Consider the following 22,121-nt stretch of genomic DNA (forward strand, 5'->3'; position numbering starts at 1 on the left):
AGAAGCCTGAGCAGAGACAAGCCCATCATGAGCTAGGTTCTCTTAGATGAAAGGCGTCATACAATAATTTGACTCAATAACCAATGGAAGTAGAACCATGGGTAATATCCAACACAGGGCATGAGGAGAGCTGAAAGGCACAATTCAGTCTGATGATCAGGTCATCCTTTCTCATGTTACCCACTAATCTTGCTAAGTACCTTTCTGTCTGTACTCTCTGGTACAGAAGGTGGAGAAAGAAAACACATGGGTTTGTTTTATATGTAAGTGATATATATGTATATGTATATATGTTATATATATAGTGTTGACTGGGACCTGGAAAGGGGAAAATCAAAATGGTAAGGAAAAGCATTTGAGATAAGCATATGGGTATGCTTATTTGGATGAATACCAGGAGTGAAGATCTATTATATATTGGATGCTAAAATCTTCCAGAGAGCATTCATTCATAAAGAGGGGTACTAAACGGTAAGGTAGATACAGTGATTGTCTGTTGACATTAGCCCGACCCTGTCATCAGCCACATCAGTGCCACAGTGGGAGCATCCATGAAGTAGACACAGTGGCAGGGCTGGAGGATCTGCAGGAAACCAACACCCACTCATCAACACTTACTTGGTTACTGTTGCAATCAATGTTTACCTTGCCAACAACAGAGAACAATAGTGGTTGATTCCCAAATGTGGTACGTCTGGCAAAGACACAAACAGCCACTTGCTTACAAGTTGAACACATCTGAAGAGACAGTGATTCATCTTTATGGAAATAAACCATTTTGGCATTCCTGTTCCTAGGGTGTCAAAGATACCACTACATGAGAGCGTCAAGAATGACTGATGTCCTGGCATGAAATTCCATATAATATTGAATCATAACAAAGGGTCTGGGTAATAGCAAACAAGTTGCAAAAAAAAAAAAAAAAAAGACCACATGGCCCGAGGTCCCATGTGTTAAGTCAAATACCACATGAACACATCATCCTGAAAGAATGTTTAGGAAAGACAGGGCAATAACTTTCTGGAAACAATTTACATTTTATATTAATGTCCTTAAGTGATATTAGATCTGCAGAGATGTCCAAACATGGTTATAAGAACCTTAGCAGGAAGAAGGGTACTCCTCTTTACCTTCACTCCCAGAACCCAGTTGGGAGATACATACTTCCTATTTTTGTAGTTCTGTTTTTCATGTCTTTTCACCAGAGAAACAGTATTTCCACTAGGGGGCAGAGCAAGGGTACTACTGAAATACAAGTCGGACCTGATAGCTGTGCTTTGTGTCAAAATAATTAACAACAACAACAACAACAAGTCAACATCATAATAGGACCCTATCAGGAAGAGGTGGGCCTGCTGCTGTACCTTGGTGACAAGGTAACTAGTTGCCCAACCTTGATGGTACATGAGGAAGCACATGAACTACAGTGAACTTGAACCTGAGATGGGCACGATGCCCAGGGGCTCTGACTTCTCAGAGTCTGAATCCTGACACCAGGTGAGCCATTTGATCCAGCTAAGGGAGAGGGGCATCTGGAATGGTTGGTAGAAGACAATAATGGCATTACTGTGGTCTAAGACCAGCTGTGGAAGGGAGGCCATGAGACGCCTCAAGAGAAGAGACACCTAAAGGCTGGAGTAGTTTCTTTCAGAATTTACACGAAGAAGTGAGTCTAGGGGCCGGGGAATGGCTCAGGTAGGAAAGCCCCTGCCTCGCCTGCTGTCTACAGGGACGCTGGCGCTCCTCCCAGATCCTTCCGCTGACTGAATTAGTCCTCCCCGAGGCTCTCAACCCTCAGCTGTTTCTGGAAAGTCGCCTGTGTTAAGTAGCTTAAGAAATGCCTAGTGGAAGCTGGATTTGTCCCTCTGCCCAGTCGGTCTTCCCTTCCTTCCTTCCCCTGCCCTTCAACAGAAGGTGACTCCAGGGACACTCCCTCATCGACTTCCTGAACACTGCCCTCGGAACCTGCTTCCTAGAAAATCAAACAAACAGCACAAAGGAGTGACATCACATGTCTAAAAGGAGAGACACTTTTCTATTTAACAAGATTCTAAAATATGTGCATTTCACATTCAGGTTTATATTTCTTATTTGTTTTCAAATTTTGTTTTCTTTGGTGCAAGGTCTCTCTCTGCAGCCCAGGCTAGTCTCAAACTCTCAACACTCCTGCTTCAGCCTCTCAAGCGCTGGAACAACAAGTGTTGTACCACTCTTGGCATATTTAGAGATCCAACAAATGTAGGAACTTGGCAACTTTGTGCTCACTGATAATTTAGCACCCATGTACTATAGACTTTGCCATCTAGGTGTAACATATCTTCAGTTAACCAGAATGTCCACTGCTGGATTCATGTACAAGCCTCTGGTTTCCATTTCTTTATACCGCATGCCTGGTTGGTGGTCATTTGAATTTCTGGCATTAGATCATTTGGAGACCCTAATTATCTTATTCCAAATGCTTGTTTATACTCAGGGGAGCAGAGAGTTGTCTACATGCCTCTTCCCCAGGACACCACACTCTACACATGGGAACCCTGAACCACATGACTGAATCCTTTTTTTGTTTAATTAAAATTTTTTATTTATTTTACATACCAACCACGGTTTCCCCTCCCTCCTCTCCTCCTGTTCCCTTCCCCCACCTGCCATCTACTCCCCACCCCCACCCATCCCCTCCTCCTCCATCTCCATTCAGAAAGGGTAAAGCCTCCCATGGGAGTCAACAGAGCATGGCATATCAAATTGAGGCAAGACCAAGCTGCTCCCCGCTGTGTCAAGGCTGAGCGAGGCATCCCACCATGGGGAATAGGTTCCAAAAAGCCAGCTCATGAGCCAAGGACAGGTCCTGGTCCCACTGCTAGGGACCCCACAAATAGACCAAGCTACATAACTGTCACCCATATTCAGAGGGTGTAGGTGGGTCCCCATGCAGGCTCGCTTGCTGGATGGGACTTTTAACAGCCCATTTCAGAACACATGCAGGAGCTGCTGAGTGCTCCATTGAATGAATTCAAGAGAATAAACAGAAATACAGTGAATGGATTCAGATCCCAGCACCCTCTGCACACACTGTATACAGCACAACAGTCCAGAGGAAGGGCCTGATTCTCACTCCTAATGGACACTCAGAACAGCAGGCCAGCCAAAGCGCGAGGCTGCAGCCCCAGGTCTTGTCTCCAGGTTTCTTATCTGTCTCCAGGAAGGAACTCAGGCTGTGTGTTTTCCTCTCTCGTTTCCTGTACTCAGCTACAGCGTATGTTCTGCGGCTAAAAGCTCTGTCAGCCTCTGTCTTCAGAGAAGCAGCAGAATGACGAGACAGATGCCCCAGAGCCAGGTGATACTGAAAAAGTCTCTAGGGAGCATGGACTGAGAGTCAGGCCTCTTTTGTGCATACATCTTTTATTAATAAATGAATACTTCATCGTTGAGTGGGCTACCTCTGTATTCTGATCCCAACAGAGACTTCACATTTCTGTATCCAGGATGCCCATATCAGATAATCACAGGCTCCCAAGCAGAGTACATAAACAATTTTTAGGATCTACTTAGTACTTTTTTATTAACTGTGTGAGCACAAGAGGCAAAACCCAGGACACAGATTTTCTAAATTGTTCTCAACATTTTGCCCTTAGAATTAACAACCTGAAAAGTCCTATGAGCCTACTTGCCTTATCTATAAAATGGGTAGAAGAGCTGAGTGGGTATGCTGATGAGAGCATGAGGCATTAGGTGTCGGGAAACAGAAAGATGTGCTGTTGTTTCATTTTAAAAGAGCTGACAGTGTATAACGTTGTATCCGAGGGCGTGGTGGTTTAAGTGATTCCTGTCCCCCATAGGCTCAGATGTTTGAATACTTGGTCCCCAGTTGGTAGTGCTGTTTGGGGAGGCGTGGGATGTACACCCTTGCTGGAGGAAGTTATTCCTGGGGAGGGTAAGGGTAGCTTTGAGAATTCATAGCCTTGCTGTGCTTTCAGTTTGCTAACTCTGCCTTGTGTTGGGAAGGCAGCAGGGGTCAGGGGGTTTGAAATGTGATCCCTCGGCTTCCTTCTGCCTCCATGCCTGCTTGTTGCCATTCCTCCCCACCAAGATGGACTCTTGTCCCTCTGGAAGAGTTAGCCAAATTAATCTTTACTTCTATAAGTTGCCTTGGTCAGTTTTCTTTTTTCACAGCAACAGAAGAATAACTACTACAGAAGTCATCACTAAAAGAATAGACTTTAGAGCCCCAGCGATAGTGGATTAACTGAAATTTCCCAGGGCCCGGCAAATATCAATCTTTCCTCACAGCCACATTCGCAGTTAGGTAAGGACTTTCTGTACCATGGAATACAGAACATTATGAAATGTACCTTTTTCATTACTACATATTATAAAAAAGTAACCAGGCTGGATTTCTGTTATCTGATAGCTGCAAAAATTTTACAATAACCTCTAAAGCCCTCCAGGGCTCATTGACAACAATAGAAACAATTGTTTTGTGTTATTAATACTTGCTTTGCTTTTTGCCTGTCATGGGGATTATCTCAGTCTATTCCAGCTGCTGTTACAAAATACCATATATTGGGTAATTTATAAACAACAGAAACTTCTCATGTTTCTTACGGCCAGAAGTCCAAAATAAATACACTCTCTGATTTTGTGTTGGTAGGAGTCTTTTCCTGGTAGATAGTGTTTTCTGTATCGCTCTAGGGTGGAATAGGCAGGCCTACTAGCTCTCTTCAACCTCTTTTAATCTTTAACAGGGCACTATGTCCATACCTTATGGCAGATCCCTCATTTACTCACCACTTCTTTATCATTTCCTCACCATTTCCTCATCATTTCCTCATCATTTCAAGAGCCCCAGCTCTTATCACTATCACAGAGTGCTGGAACTGCACAACTGAATTTGGAGGGACACTACTGTTCACACGACACCGGGGTACTCCCAGCATGAAGAAAAGTGGTGCATCAAAGATGCTCGTTGGTAGGATGATGGTTCTGCCGCCATGAAGGCTTTAGCCAATGCCACTGTGGAAAATAGTTTTTATAACACTCACAGAGCTTGACTCAGCTTTCATCAAAACTGAAGTTCATTTCATGGGTTTGCATTCTTTCCCTAGGCAAAGGCTATGGAAAAAGCTTGTATGATAGTTTTGGAAAAGTGCTACTACAGGGCTGGTGAGATGGTTCAGAAAAGATGCTTGCTACCAAGCTTGACAACATGAATTCTACCCCCAGGACCCACAGGATCGAAGGGGGGAACAGAGTCCTTCAAGTTGCCAAAATGCCTTCCTACTTCCGCTACCCCCCCCCCCCACACACAGACAAATAGAAACTGTGGAACGAATGAATCAATGGCTCAGCAGTTAAGGGCATTTGCCACTCTCACAGAGAAGCTAAGTTTGGATTCCAGCGTCCACACTGAGAGGGTCACAACTGCCTGTGACTCCAGCTCCAGGGGATCCAACACACTCTTCTGGCCTCACATGCACAGATACACACACAGACACAGACACACAGACATACAAATTAAACAATAAAATAGACGTGATTTTTTTTAACAGGAAACACTATCATAATCAACTTCATGATGACAGTACACTATATTGCCAACTTTCTTTTGTCTAAAAAGAGAAGGAAAAGTTAATGAATATCTATATGTTTATGATAAAGTTTAAGTTGAATCTATACTTACTATGTGGCTACTGTAAGGTTGAGTTTCTCTTTACACGTATCTAATTCCAGACAACTCTCTGTACTGTTGAAAGTCTTTTTGTAAGTAGATCCAAGGTGTGTACACACTTTGTAACTGTGAAAGTTTTTAAGATGAGACTAGGTAATTGGAATGTTTAGTATCAATTATCCTACTCAGATAAAGACAGAAACCATGTTTGCAGAGAAAGTTCACTTAACTCTTTAGCTGTCTGATGACTCTTTTACCATGGCTTGACTTGTTAACTGAGTTTTGTAATTAGTATAAAAAGGTGGTAGGAAAGCCAGGTGCAGCAACGCATATCTGTAATCCCAGTACCGGAGAAGTGGAGACAAGTGGATCCCTGGAGCCCATTGGCCAGATGATCTAACTGATCTGATAAATTCTGGGTTCAATGAGAGACCCTGTCTCAATAAATAAGGTATGGAGCAATGGAGGAAGACATATGATATTGTAGTCCTCCATCCACATGCATATATGTGCATCCACACACATTTGACACAAACAAACCTGTATATACACCACAAATGCACACACACACACACACAGAGAGAGAGAGAGAGAGAGAGAGAGAGAGAGAGAGAGAGAGAGAGAGAGAGAGAGAGAGAGCGCCTGATGGACAGAGCCAAGAATATTTAAATAAAATTTATTTCAAAAATAAAAAATAAAAAAATAACCAGACAATTAACACAGTGCAGACTCTTTCTCTTTTCTATTACATCATCAATGAAAATGAAAAATGACTGAGGTAATACTATAACCTATGAACAGAAGCAGTGTGATAAACTCCTATGACTACTGAGGCACCTTTAATCTGATAGCCTTGTAGTTCAGCCTTACAGTCCAGACTCTGGGGCTGTCTGCCTGATGCCAATAGTCAGCTTCTCCCCCAGCAACACTACACCCCTGATGGCTCCTATGGGGTGGTTTCAATAAACCCCTTTGATGAGGCTCTTTGCTTTCCTCCCTTCTGGCAAGAAGCCATTTGTTGCCTTTATTGGGCCATTGTGGGAACACATGGATCACACCATGAAGCCCAGATATGGACTCCAACTCTGCTAGTCACACAGATCAGTATTTAACTTCTACCCTCACCCTGTAGTGACTGTGGTAGCCCTGGATACAGTCTCCTCTGTAAAATGAGGATAATGTGGCTAAATGTACCAATGCTATAAAAAGTAAGTAAAATAAAGAATAAGTCCCGGTATCTTGTGGATGCTTCCAGGAAATATCTAAGTACTTCAATTAATTAAAACATTACATGGTGTTGTTCAAGGTATAGTGTCAGTAAGATAACTTAATCAGAAGAGGAAAAACATCCATAAATTCCATGGATACATATTTCAGCCCATTTGGGGGGACAGAAAGTCCTCTGCTTTTTTTCAGATTCTCAAAGGGTGTATGAATCCTAAAAGACCACACAGTCTCTGGTCACATTGCTTTCTCTTGGTACTTACCTCTGGACAGCCCTCTCCCCTGAGCTTCAGGCTGATTCATGCAACTACCAGTGTGTCCACCTGAGTGAACACATGGCCCTCACTTCCAACCTGGTAAACCTCGTGGTATGCTACTCAGATCCTCCTTGGAGAATGAAGGGCTAGCTTTTGCAAGTACTGCTGTCAAGAGACTTAGTTACGAATGAGCTTTTAGTACTGTTTCAACTAATAATATCTACGTTGCCCAAGATACCACTGAATTGGGGGTAACCCACATCCGATGACACTAAATGACAAGCTGTAAAGGCCTGGTCCTTTTTTATTGAAACAGAAGACAGATTATGAGGCTCATCCTCTCTTCATAACCCTCTGCAAGACCAGCTAAGGCATCATTCTACACTTATACAATTCTGCCTCGATCTTTTTCTTTCTTTTCCTTCCATTGATGTCAAGTTTAAAGCACCCTCAAGTAATACCTTTTGCTTCCTAAGGTACTTGGGACACCCAACAAATCTACGATAAATTCTAGAACCTTCTCTTGTACCTCCTGCAGTAAAGTTAAGCTGGTGACATCTCCCCTCAGCTGGCTGAATCAACTCAGAGAAAAATCACTATAGAAGATCTCATCATAAATGCCTCTTTTTAATTCACTTCTCTGTCAGCTCTTTCAGAGTAAATTCCAAGATTCTTGATACAGCATATGAGTCTCTACGTCTAACCTCCGTTCATTTATGTAGCATCATTTCTTCGCCCTTGAAGTGCATCCTGTTTTCCAGAAACCACAGGAACTTTGAGCTCCTCTTTCACATCCAGCTGTTCTTATTCAGGTGTTTGCCCAAATCATAGCCTCTCCCTGGAATGATTATCACCATTTTTGATTTTGGAGATGCCAAGAAATCCTTAAGACTCAGCTGCAGCATTATCTTTTCTGAAAAGCTTCTCACACCATCTACAGTGTCCCCAGTCATCCCAAGAGTTGCTGTCGATCTCTGTTACTGCAATTATAAAGTACATTGTTGTTATCTGTTTTTATGAGCATCTCCTTTGGACTCCTTGGGGGTGATCAGTCTGTGCATCAGTCTAGCCACTGTCTCCACGATAGCATCTAATGTATTGATGTTTCACCAATGAGATATTTGATGAATAGTAGCTTTGAATAAATGTGACATAAATATGTACTGCTTGTAGGCAAGCATGCATGCATACACACATAAAGAAACTTAAACTAGATGTGAGTCCTAGCTGATTGTGAGATCCTGACATAGTAATGGGATGACACAGGGTAATCTTTTGGGTTTGTGTGTGTCCCTGTGTGTGTATGTGAGGTATATACATATGAACACGAGAAGAGGATATCACGTGTCCTGCTTTATCACTCTGCCTGTTCCTTTCAGAAAAAAATCTCTCATTGAACCTGGAGCTGCCTGGAACCAGCAAGTCCCAAGGATTCTCCTGTCTCCTCTCCCCTACCCGACAGCGCTGGGGTTATGAGTGTGTGGGTGATCACACACAATGTTTTAATGTCGCTCTGGGGTCTAACCTCAGGCCCTCATTCTTGTGCAGCAAGCAGTCTTAACCACTGAGCCATCTCTCTAGCTCTGGAAAATGTTTGGGATGGACTTATTTGTGTGTTAACAGGATGTGGTTTAGTTCATGTACTGTTTTAATGATAACACTTTGCTATAAAAAGTTAACAGTAACAGTCTCAGACAAATTAAAAAAAAACAGGCCACAGGGAAAATATAAGCACAAGTGTCTGCCAGCCCTAGTCTCTTTCACTTTCTGAGGCTACCTCATCATTCTCCCTGCTCCTATGTTTACGCTAGCTACAATTCTTCTCCCCTTCCCTCAACATTAGCAAATCTGTATTTCTTCATTCTAATCGCATTCTCAGAGAATAAAATGAGTGTCTCTTGCCTCCAATTCCCAATCGGAAAGAATGTGATTGGCTGTGTTCTAGTCAGTTGACCTGCCATCTTGTCACTAGGGAGTAGAAATAAGAAGTCATTGCATAGGCATGGTTGGGTTGTATCTGCCTATTCAGAGTAAAAGGCATTTATCAGAGCAAATGGAGGTTATAACATTTCCAGTACCACACACACACACACACACACACACACACACACACACACACACACACTCACACACGCCATCATGTTGTTGTCAGAATCCTAAGACACGTTACACTCCATTTTTAACCTGATATCGACAGATAAGAGGAAGTAATGGTACCTAGACACTCACACATCATTACACCTATAGGACAAAATAACACCCTTAAGAGAAGGATGCTGTACCAAGAACATAAGAAAATAGAAAAGAAATTAATTATTCCAAGGTGAAATGAATGCTTAAATGTGCCTGTTTGCCATAAGAACTGTTTTTCTCTTCTGGTTTATGGTTTTCTCTCTTTGCCTGGGCCCTCATGGGCTTCATGGTCTCCATCTCTGACTGGCTGTTTTCTATAGAATTGTTCTTCTTTTAGATATTGAAAAAGACAGATCCTACATGATAACAGTGACCCATTCACTTAGCCTGACAGCATGAGACTGGAAAAGGCACATGGTTTGCTCACCCATAGCTCCTCCAGTTAGTGGTATCATTGTGAGGTTTAAGCTTCAAATTCAGAGGGCTATCAACCTTGACATGTTGCAGTGCTTCATCCCAATGAGAAGGGGGAAATGGAAGCTAGAGTACTTTCCTGCTATGCGCAAACGTTCAGTAATACTAAACTAGGCTTCAAAGGAAATCAAATTATGTACAACAGAAGAAAGAGGTCAATACTGAACCACGAATTACCATGGTGAGATCTAGGGCATTGTGACAAGATATAGTGAAGAGAATAACGAGTTAGGACACTCAGGTTTTAGTCGTGTGTATTTTATTAACAAAACCTTTAATTTTAAGCGACTCATTGAGCTCTTTCTTATTTCTTCAGTGAAGAATCCATTCTTTTTCTTTAACCTCTCTGGGCTTATGACCAAATGAGATATTGGAAATGAATGTCATTAGAAAAATGCATCTTAAAAAAACCACATGAACACCAGCTTTAAGTATTCTATTTTCCCCATTGTGTTACAGGCATGTCCGGGACTAATACTTGCTCAAATATACTGCTGTCGTTTTCCAAGTTATGAGCCTCCCGTGAAGAATCCTGCTGGTTTCTTTGGCCCTTTACTTCAGTTAGTTTGTTTTGTCCTATTCTGATTCGTTTGATCTCATTTCATTTTTATTATTCTTTAGATACTTGTTTTCTAGCTAGAGACAGAGAGGGTATGGATCCAGATGGGAGGAAAGGTGGGGAGGACCTTGGAGGAGTTGAAGGAGGAGCAATCATGAATAGAATATATTGTATGAAAAAAATCCATTTTCAATAATAGAAAAGTAGAAAGAAAAGTAGAAAGAAAGAAAAGAAGAGAGAAGAAAGAAAGAAAGAGAGAGAGAAGGAAGGAAGGAAGGAAGGAAGGAAGGAAAGGAAGGAAGGAAGGAAAGAAAGGAAGGAAGGGAGGAAGGAAGGAAGAAAGAAAGAAAGAAAGAAAGAAAGAAAGAAAGAAAGAAAGAAAGAAAGAAAGAAAGAAAAAGAAAAAAAAAAGCCCTTCTGGTTTTCAAATCATGTCTTTGTCCAGATGCATGCTTCCAGCTTCCAAGCTGGTCTCATTTGCTCATTTCCTGACCGCATTTCTAATCTCTGTAGCTTGCCCTGCACTATGTCTCTTCCCGATCGGTGTCTATAGCACCATCTATTTACCTTCATCTGCGGATATAATTACCCTAATAGGTTGATGGCCTCTTTCCAAGCCATTACTACAATGCAAAATGAAACGCATTTAAAGCTGGACTCTGCAGCATCCTCCTGGAACTTGCAGATTACAGTTTTTCTTTCTCACAGGGCATCTCAGCCAATTTGAAGGTTACTTCTCATGACTGAGAGAAGCCCCTGGTACAACCCAAGACTTTTTCCTTTTAACCAAATGGGAAACAGACCCTGTTTTTTTATTGCTTATAATAAAATAAATAAAATAAGTCAGGTTGCAGCATGCCAACACATGAAGTAGGGCACTTAGAGCTCTGAAAATCATCTAGTGGGCTGTCATCCAGAGATCTCCATTCATAATGCCAGTCACCAGTGCGACCGAGCAGTGTGACTCTGCCTCCCACATGATTTAGGGATCAGAAAGATCGAATTTTCCAAATAAGCTTCCAAATCCTTGAGTTTTCCTTCCAGAAGAGACCTGTAGCCAAGTTCTTCCATAAACCCGGGGAATGGGATACGTAACTTTGAGGCTGACAACAAAGTAAGCCACTTTCCTTTGTTGTCTTTCTCGATAAATTGGCTGCTCTTAGAATCCCCCTTCTGCTTCCATTACAACACTTGGCAGTTTCTGAAGAGAAAGAGTTTGAAGAAGAAAATGAAAGAACACAAAGATGAATTCAAGGATGTTGAAGCTTCAGAAATGGTTGTATGTCATATCATCCAATCAGTTTTCTTTTCTGCTTCTTAATTTGGAAATCTCTTTATTCTGTTTATGTTGAAACTGAGCTTGGCATGGAGTACTCTGTTTTATTCTAATATCTAAAATATATTTCTGCATTTCTTTGTGGATACTCTGAAAATCAACTTTCGAACTCTGGATTTACCTATTTGCAAATTGTGATTCAATTCCTAAACTGTCATAAATCCTTGAGTTCCTTTCTCAATGACTACATTAGGCACCATTCTCCGCCCCCCACCTCTCTGTGTGTGTGTGTGTGTGTGTGTGTGTGTGTGTGTGTGTGTGTTCGTTCCCCAGACAGAGTCTTGTGTAACTTAGTGTAACTAAGAATAATATCAAATTCACAATTCTTTTGCCTCCATTCCTCCGTGTTGGCACTACATGTATGTACCCGGATATCTGGCTCAAGTTTCTTTTTAATATGTATTATATTCTAAACAAAATAGTTTGTTTTATTTCCTAAGTAAAAAAGGAAGAAAAGTTTAAAAATATTAATATCTTGTTAATTATAATATTTGAAAAAGGATCTCATGTCAATCCTTTTGTGCGTGAAAGAGGAAAACCATGAACTCTGGAGAGCAGAAAGATCTAACTTTCTATCTTTGTTACACCAAATACTTGCTCTTTTAAACTGGGGAGTGTTCCTAACTCACCTTCTCCTACTGTCTCTTCTCCTATAAAATGAAGATAAACAATAGGCTTATCATGTGGCATTGTGTGGATGAACTGTGCAAGTCTACATTCAGTAAGTGCAGTATCTATTGGTGGTAGGGGATCCATAAGGGTCAGTTGTTTCTCTTGTTCTCCATGAACACAGTGCAAATATATCATCTTTTATTAATATACATGGCTCACTCTCTCATAACACTATTATCATGCAATTATGAACTGCTAAAAAGGAAAATGTCTTCATAAATTTAATAATGATAATGACATTGTACAGTACTCTAAGGGCTTTATATGCATTATTTCACTAACCCTCACGTAAAAGCTAACCTCAACATTCTTATTTACAGAAAAAGATACGGAGGTCTACGCTGATTGACAAGCTAGTTAGTGATGAGTCGAGACCTGAATTCAAATAGTCTGGTGCTGGGACCTCACCATGGTTAATAATATGTTCTGTGACCTGATGTGGCAGTGTTTTTGACTGAATTACATGTAATGGATTATATACACTGATGCATGTAAAGCCATGTACAGAATGCATGCCACATGGTAAATTCTTATTACATTGCAAATTTTCTAAAGGGATGAAATGTGTTTTGTAATACAAATAGGTCTTCTCTTGTAATAACCTTTAAAAAATCTTTAGTGAGCTAAAATTACATAATCATAAAATCCACCCATTTAAATCCCCTAGTTTACTTGGTTTTAAAGTGTCCTCACAGAATTGTGCAAAGAGTTCTATGTTCCAAGTGTAGAACGTCTCATCATCCCAGAGATACTGTATTTTCATAGATTAGGTTATTAAAAGGAAATAATACATATTAAAATGACAATCTCCCTTACAATGGTAGTTGAATTGCAACATGATGCAGTTTCTCTAGAAAATAATTTGTCAATTATTAGAAAGAAATTATTTAACATTTTTGGGTATTTTGTTCCAGACAAAAAAACTCCAAGTGAACATACATAGAGACACCAGCACATCAGAACTTATTGCAGCACTATTCACATTAGCTAAGTTATGGAGCCAGCTTATACGTCCTCTCATTTGGTTACCTGCACAAGATCAAGCTAGCCTACAGTCCAGCCTAGATAGAGGAGGAGTGCACAGACCATACCCTAGCAGGGGGGCTATTTGCAGTTGGTGGCTACTAGGAGAGGAAGAATCAATTCCCCCACCCCCACCCCTGACCCCTGGGAGTGTAGATGTCCATTTTGCAGTGAATGATCATGTGATATAAGCAACTCTAAACAGACTTGGTAGGTTTAAAAATAAAACATAACTTTGTTGGAAAGGGTCTAAGAGGACTTGGAGGAAGGTAGTAATGGGGTACATATGATCAAAATGTATATATCTATGATAGTCTCAAAGAATGAATGAAAATATGATAATAAAAGGAAGGGGGAAAAGTCGTCCCAGTTCTTAATATATTATACTGAGAAAGGTGACAAATTCTTGAAAACATTTTTAAATGTTTTAGAGAGGGAATTATTGTAAAAAAAAATCTGGAGACATTATTTTATTTCAGTTATAAAAATGATCACAAAGTCACAGCAATGCACATTTCCTCAAAAATGAATGTATGATTTTATTCTGTGGATAGCCACAGTAACAATAATGAAAAATTAATTATTCAATGTATAAGTCCAGAAGCTTGTCTAAATGTTTTACATGTGTCAACTTATTGAATTTTCCAAAGGCTATAGTTAATAGTATTATTAGGGTCATTTCTCAAATGGGAAAATTGAGACACATTGATTTTATTTTGCTTTATTGAGTACACAACAGGTTAATGGTGGAGTTACAGTTAGAATTGATGAATAAGTAGGTGGTCATAAACTGCATTTTAAACTCAAAATTAAATAAAGTATGGGAATTACTCTATAATTTAAAAATAGAAAATGTAGGCCCCAGTACTAGTCATTTCCTCAATCATCTAGTCATAAAAGAAGAAACAAACCAGTTTTGTTAGAATTAACATAAAATTTCAGTTACCCAGGGTTCAACTGGAGGGCAAATTATTTTGAGTATAAGATAATTAATTTTCATAATGATGAACTGAGTAGAAAGGTGAGGTTCTTTGGTCCACACCAATACAGGGAGGGACTGGAACAGAGACTTCCATATAAACTTGGTCTCTGGGTGAAGAGAAAAGGTAGGCCAGGGCGTTTTCATGAACACAAGGCTATGGTATGAAGTTTTGTTGACTTGGTTCATGTTCATTATGGAGTATTATGGGAGAAGTCCCTTTATAATGAATAACACAGAGCAACTCCCACACAAGTTCAGGTGCTGTTTTAAACCTCTAGGAATTTCTAAAGTCAAACATTTAACATTAACAATGGGCAGGATAAGGGTACCACTGGGTTATCTACTACAGTGCAAAACAGGGGACCAGGGATCATTAGAATGTTTCAGGAAAAATTTCATGTAATGTGAGTTGACAAAATTTAAGAAGTAACTAATGCACTAAGTCCCTTAAAACTTCATAAAACAAAATCAGTGTGCAGATAAAGTCAACATTTTTAAAGTGATGAGATCTCCACATATCTTCAGATACTATGAGAGTTAGTACTCAGGGAGGAGACTTCCAAGTCAATTTAAGCTTGATTTTTCCAAGTCTTGTGCTAAAATGTATGTGGTGACTGGTGTGTGCTGTCTTCCACAATAGTATATCACCTCCAAGTTCTGGGAGGCAATCAAGAACAATGACCAACTACTTCAAGGGATGTTTCTCCTGCTTGGCTCTGGGATTTTTGCTAAGCTACTATGGCTCTTGAGAGAGCATTATCACTCCACATTGTTATTTGTCTCTCCATATATGTATTTTTCATCATTATCATCATGCCTGAATTTTTATGAAAACTGTCAAGGGAGAAAAGCAATCAATAGTCATACCTAGCTGTAAAGCCTGTAGGTAATGACTAGCCCCACAAGCTATTTCCAATGGTGCAATAGAGACTTACAACTTAGTGGTAACCAACAGCTATCTAATTGGATTAATGCCCATTCAATAGGAGAGAATTATGCCTGGTACTATAAACCTGGCCAACTACCCATAGATTGATTATGGATGTTAGAGAACCACCTACTACTTGCCACTTTCCTTAACCAGTATATTTTTTTTTAGTATATACTAAATATTTATCCTCATGCTCACAGATAAGCAAAGCTCTCACCCATCATCACAGAAGCTTTTTTTTTTTTTAAATTTTTTTCAGGAGATTTAGACCATTACAGACAACACGTGGTCAACATGCAGAGAAGAGCCGATTGTGAGATGCTCAATCCTGGTTGATACATCTACAATACAACCCTTATACTTAAGGCTCAGAGACTGTCTTAGGTATGGTTTATGTTTCTGTGATAAATACTGCAATCAAAAGCAACTTGGGGAAGAACAGGTTTGTTCTGTTCACACTTGCACATAATAGTTTATCACTAAGAGATTTCAGAGAAGGAATTCAAAAAGCGCAGGAACCTGGAGGAAAGAGCTGATGCAGAGGCCATGGAGGGGTCCTGCATACTGTCTTGCTCCTCATGGCTTGCTCAGCCTGCTTTCTTATAGCTTCCAGGGCCACCAACCCAGGAACAACAATGACCACAGAGAGATGCCCCCTCCCACATTAATCATCAGTCAAGAAAATTGCATCACAGGCTTGCTTACTGGTCAATTTGGTGGGAGGTGGTCAATTTTCTCAGTTGAGGTTCCTTCTTCCAACTTCTACTTTGTATCAAGTTTATGTAAAACTAGCCAGGGAACAGAGAATATCATGGAAAAGAGGGCAGAAAACTTATAAGAGTCAAAGGACTAGGACATCTGTTCCGAGATAGTGTCTTCTATATATGAGAGAGGAGCTTTGCCCATGAAATATGAATATGATTTGTAAACCAAACCTAAATAATAACACTATTTGACATACAAGCACAGATGAGGGAAATCTCAGCTGTCCCCAACCCTAGATGAAGAACTATAGACAATCGGTCAGAGAGGAAGAATTAGCCTTCTCCAGGGAGGAACCCCATGGTTGGTTCTCTAACCCCATATTGTCAGCACTAAATGTATGTACATGTGAACAACACTTGAGCAACATCAAATGGGATCAGCAGTTTGTGTGTGGTGTGTGTGTGTGTGTGTGTGTGTGTGTGTGTGTGTGTGTATGTGTACATATATGTAAAATAATAAAGAAGAGGTTAGGAGTTTGAGAAGGAGTGGGGAGAGTACATGAAGATCTTAGGGGACAGGGAAGGGTGGAACTGATGCAAAATCATAAAAAAAACCCAAAATTCTAAATTAAGAAATTCCCCATCCTAATACATAAATATAAGAAAAGCATAAAAACAGAAAATTTAAGTTTTGTAAAAGAAAAATGGAATAAAATCATATAAAAGAAAATATGTTATCTGAAAATGGGATAAAATAATGAATAAAAAGAAATCAAATGCACAAAATGGTTAAACAGGGGGCTCTCATTTAAAAAGGGCTGAACAGTGCTTAGTCTTACTACAACTTGACACGCCATGTTTTCCTGATACTCATAGGAGACCTGCCCTTTCCTGGATGGAGATGGAAGAGGAAGGGATTGGGGGTAGGAGGGTGGAATAGGAGATGGGGACTGGGAGGGGAGGATGAGGCTGTGGCCGGGATGTAAAATAAATAGATGAATTAAAAAACATAAAAAGGGTTAAACAGAAGACTATATGCATCTGAAGAGGGGAATCTGTGAGCTGAAAAGGAAATATGACTAATTAACCCTCTCTATGGCAAAATCAGGAGTGGTGAAAACATCTGGATATTAGAGAGGCTGTCTGCCATAAAGTCAAAGAACTCTCAACAGGAATGGAGAAGGGGTGAGAGGTCACATAAGTCTCTGACATTTCCGGAATCCTCACATTTGGAGAATGTATTGGATTCAGGGAAGAAAAAACAAAACACCTAACCCTTTGCTAATATTACAGACCTTGAAAGAAAAGCATCATGTTAAAGGCACTCACAGAGAAAAGAAGGGTTATCTGCAAAGAATAATGATTGTGGAACCATATTAGGCTTTGAGAGACCACCGCCATCTTCAAGAAATACCAACATCATGGAACACAAGGTAGGTAGGTGGTTAGCATGTGTCATTTACTTATCACTAACATGTAAATGAAAATGGTTTCCCAAGTCTTCTATTTTGTTACTTTGCAGTGTATCAGAATTCTTTCCATGTAATGAGCTTTGTTCTGAAAATGCACCGTCTAGAAGCTTTATGACCCAGAAAAGGTTAGTTAATCTTTCCATTTCATTTTCTTCATCTATAAATAGGAGTCCTAATGGGTTACTATGAAATTTTATGTCTTAAGTTAGATGATACATATAAAATACCTAAAATTGCTGGGAATATAGGAAGCAATAAATGTCATCTACTATTACTATCACAGTTTATTGTATGATCACAATGCCTCTGTGGAAGAGACTTTATTTCTGTTTTCCATGGGACTTGTCTTATTTGATAGTTAACACCCTATCCTGAATTACAATTAGGTCTAGGAGTGAAATGTGTGTCTCTTGGATCTTAGTGTTCTGAGTTCTCTTCTCATTTACTACTTTTACACAAAATGGTTTTCAGTAAAGGATTTATTCTAGGCTGGGCACTACAGAAGATAACATGTCTCTAGACATCTCACAGGTTCACATAATCCTTTTATATACACTGGCCTATTGCAAGTGGTTCATCTACTTTCCAGCCAGTAAATATTAATGCTGCCCGGGATTTCTATTGAGCTGTGCATTGCTCTAAGGGAGACCAGAAAATGTAGTGTTCAGTCTGGACATATTTTATTTCTCAGAAAAATCAGATGTGCCTTAGGAAGAGGTGAGACAGTTGATTATTGGTTAGACAAATGCCTTAGCATGAAAGAGGTATGATGTAAGAACCAGGTGGAACCTTTGGAAGAAAGGCCACCAAGAACATCTAAAATGTCCTGCCAATTCTTCATAACGTTCTGAAAATACAGCCTGGGATGACATCTGGTTTTGCTCAGCTTATGCCTTTAGGTTCCTGAACATGCTGTACTTCATCTTTTACTGATCTCTTCTTGGTACCCGGTGTACTGCCCTCCTCACAGCATACATTCCTACCACCATGCCTCATATCCATACTTTGCAAAGCTATCCCAAATGTGCAACGAGGTTATGAGGGGCCCTCTCTGTTTCCCAAGTTCTGGTTTGGTTCTCCATCTGTCTGTCAGTGAATCTCTGGGGTTCACTGGGCACCCTGCCATGACAATGTCTACCACATTGTGTTTTAAGTTTGGGTTTATGGCCAGCCTTCCTTTCTCTGGCTCCTTAAAAGACAGAAAAGCTATTTTTACGAGGTTGGGTATGAAGTGTGCTAATTTGTCTTCATCAGTTGTTCACACAGTATCTAGCATTTGCATGAGAGCAGTAAACGTTTGTGGTATACACAAATTAACAAACTTTTATTCTGAGCATATCAATAACTCATAAAGAAAAATGGTATATAGAAAGAGCAGTGATACCCATCATTTCCGGAGGGCCTTAAAAAGGCATGCTGAGAGTGCAGGGTTCCAGAGATTTTCTTTTCTTTTTCTATATTGTATAACTATTATGGTCATTTTATAGGATCCTGGGTGTGAAAAAGCTACTAAATGCTGAGCAGGGACTCAAACCCTAGTATGGCCGTGTCTCCCTTACAGTTTACATCCATAAACTTCATGCTGAGGCTGACAGACGGCCTTGGCCCACGTTGTCTGTCCTGAGGAGGTGTTCCACGGGTCTCCAGAGCTCAAGTCAGCTAGCTGCCTGGGAGGATGAGTCTTGCTATCTCAGTGAGGGGTAATTTATCTTGTCCGAAGACAGAAAGAGATGAAGGAAGGGAGAGGTGAGGGGCTTTAGTTTTGAGACGAAGAGGAAGCAGAATGACAAATGAAATAAACTGAGAATCCCACATCAGAGCAACCAGAGAGCCGATCTCAGACAGGCAGTCCATCCATCAACGCTGTTCTGACAAGCAACTAATTAAAGCTCCCTGGGGAGAAGTTTCCCATCTTGACTCCGGGCGAGTGCTGAGGCCTAAGCCTGCACAACACATGGAGCTTAGGCAGGACAGCTTCCCAGATGGTCTGATAATCCCTCAGTAATCCTGACACCCAAGTCTCACTGGGAAGAAAGCAGAGGCAGTGGATTATACAGGAGGAAAACAGCATAACAAGTAACTCAAAGGCCTGCATTTAGTGAGCACTTGAAACCAATTTCAAGAAACAGAATGGTTTTTTCACAGGATATTCTAAGAGAGTCAGATGGAATAGACGATAGTATCCTCGTCTACAGTTAAGGGACCAGTGACCGCGATTGTGGATTCTCTGTGCCTGTCACTCAGCTCCAAGTCCCTATTCCTTTCATAATTTATATTGGGCTCAAACTTTGCCACTGTATGACTTGGGATCATTAATCAGCTAGTTTCCTATTTAGCTTCCATAACGAGAAGGCTAAAAATGGAGATCAGAAGGCCAATGAAATGGAAGCAGACTTCTTGGTTTCTCTGTCCTGACATCCTCAGCCCTGTGTAATAGCTATAGTCTTCACCTACAGAGGCTCCTAGTTTTGTCAGACCCACTCAGGTGAACCAAGGCAGCTGGGTGGCGCTGCCTCCTCAGAAACCTGAGCACTCACCCTGCAAGGGCAACCTCACCTCTTTGCTCACTCTGCTGTGGGTGGCTGCTGCTTCCTCTGGTTGTAACAGGACTGATACCCGTTTAATCATCTCTCTGTATTAAAGCTCTTCTGGCTGAAACTCTTGATAGGCTGTCTGTTTGATGACTGAACACAGATTGACACAGATAAATGAAACATCTTGTTCAATGTCACATAGCCAGTGGCCATCATGGTCGTCATTAAATCTAGTTTTCCACATAAGTTGAGACAGACAGCTTTGCTACGGGGAGCAAAGACCACAGTCAATATACAACCACTGAAATGAATCAGTGTGTATGTTTTTACTAAAATAGTAACACGTGTATCCTGCTTCTGTCATTTCAATATTTGAAGAGAAAATACAGGTATGGGTGTAACTTTTCAGACAGTACAAGCTTAATTTCAGCTCTGCCACGTAACAGCCACATAAAGCTTAGCAAGCTATTGAAGCCTGCTGAGACTTATTTTTCTATCTATGACATATGGTACCTCAGTGCTGTTGTGATGACTGTTAGTATGGTATACATGTCAAGAACTTTGCAGAGTTTCAAATTGTTTTACTACTTATACCCTAAAAGTTAATCTGTTATTATTTCACAGATACTGGCAGAAGACAGGAGTCTCATGGTTAGGGACAAAGAACTTTCTCACTCAAGCAAAAGCATCAGCCAACACTTCTCATGCTTGGCATTGGTTGCACATGAACCCCAGGTCTCATGGAGATCACATCATAGATGGCCGCACACATAGTAGGTCTCTACAGAGTAAGATTGACAAGCTTGGGAATTCACCACTTTTATGGTAATAGAGAGCAAGACTGAATGCCTTATCTGGAAAAATATTACCCCAGGTCTCATGATTTTTTTTCATGGAAAATAAAAACAGGAGAAATAAGAGCCGTTGAAGATTTTCATTTTCAGTGTAACTAGCAAGACCATGTAAGGACACTCAAAGCCTAGGTAGCCTACCTCTCCCACATAATTTACCAACAACTTACTAATTATAGGAAATGGTAGCTGCCATCACAAATCTCACAGAATCCAATCACTAAATAACACCTGCCCTAACATATAGATGTAGACACTGACCAGAGAAGTGAATGACTTATTCAAAGGTAATATGGTTTGGGGACCTGATGGTTGTGGGTTCAATAATGGGACATGATGAAAAGGCTGCTCATGTCATCTGTTCAGGCTGTTGAATGAGATTTAGGGCTCAGGTCCAGTGTCTACAGAATTCTTGAAACTGAAAGCTAGGGACTGCTAGACAAAATGAGAACACACTGAGCTATGTGCATTGAGGTCCTTGCTTCCCAGTGAACTCCTCAGAGGGCAAGGAGCAGGGGTTGAGGTAGAGGTAGGGTAGGTGAAAGGGGAGGCAAGGAGGGCCTCCATCAAAGCAGCTTCGCTTTCATTGGGATTATGAACTCTTTCTGATAATTTTTCTAGAGGGAGGGAATGACCTGGCCAAGAGAATGTGTACCTTCAGCCCCAGATAGTCAGGAGACTCAGGAAGAAGAATCAGTTCAGCCCGTGAATTTGAAACCAGCTTGAATAATATACTAAGACCCCATGTAAAATCTGAGAGTGGTGCAGCTATAAAATTTCCATACTGAACTCAACTACCTTTTTAAAGGGAGAAATGTAGACTCAGAAAGGTGAAAGGATTTGGCCAAGCTTACAAGTAAGTAATACAACCACTTCTCACCCTGTTCTCCTGGATGTCAGATCCACAAGTGTTTTTGGCATCTGGCTGGATCATCAGTTAAAAGTAATGACTGTTATACAATGGGTTATCCCTTTAAAAGCAAGCAATATCAAGCTATTGAAAAGAAGCCATGTGCTTAGAATTCTCTGGCCAGACATGGAAATGAACTTCTTACCAGCCACAGTAGCATTATGTCTATAACTAGAAAAGCTTGGTGTCACCAACAAAATGATAACACTGGGTAATGAGCTGGCTGATTGATTCACTATTCCATTCAAATATTTTTTGAAGGCCTGTACACAATGGACACTGTGTTAGCTCTCAGGGGTACAGCTACAAAGATGATCAACTTAATAAGTTAACTGGGAATGTCTCATTCATTCTTTTATCAAAAGGATAAGTTGAGGACTATTGAGTCAATCAT

The 22,121-nt window shown here is 40.5% G+C and overlaps 1 protein-coding gene and 1 long non-coding RNA gene across 3 annotated transcripts in view; one reads left to right on the plus strand and one right to left on the minus strand.

Moving 5' to 3' along the window:
- Dpysl3 (dihydropyrimidinase like 3) overlaps positions 1–22,121 on the minus strand; it is a 108,046-nt gene that overhangs the window by 69,453 nt on the left and 16,472 nt on the right. The gene's annotated exons all lie outside the window — the stretch shown is intronic.
- LOC131895680 (uncharacterized) lies at positions 1,388–20,872 on the plus strand. Of its 2 annotated transcripts, none has more exons than XR_009375238.1 (5): positions 1,388–1,497; positions 15,516–15,640; positions 17,254–17,397; positions 17,483–17,557; positions 20,591–20,872. It is a non-coding gene; the product is annotated as an uncharacterized LOC131895680 (long non-coding RNA). The 2 variants fall into 2 exon arrangements; XR_009375237.1 differs by having other exon boundaries at positions 17,254–17,393.

Source organism: Peromyscus eremicus, chromosome 19 (assembly GCF_949786415.1).
Source record: "Peromyscus eremicus chromosome 19, PerEre_H2_v1, whole genome shotgun sequence".
Taxonomy (NCBI): Eukaryota; Metazoa; Chordata; class Mammalia; order Rodentia; family Cricetidae; genus Peromyscus; species Peromyscus eremicus.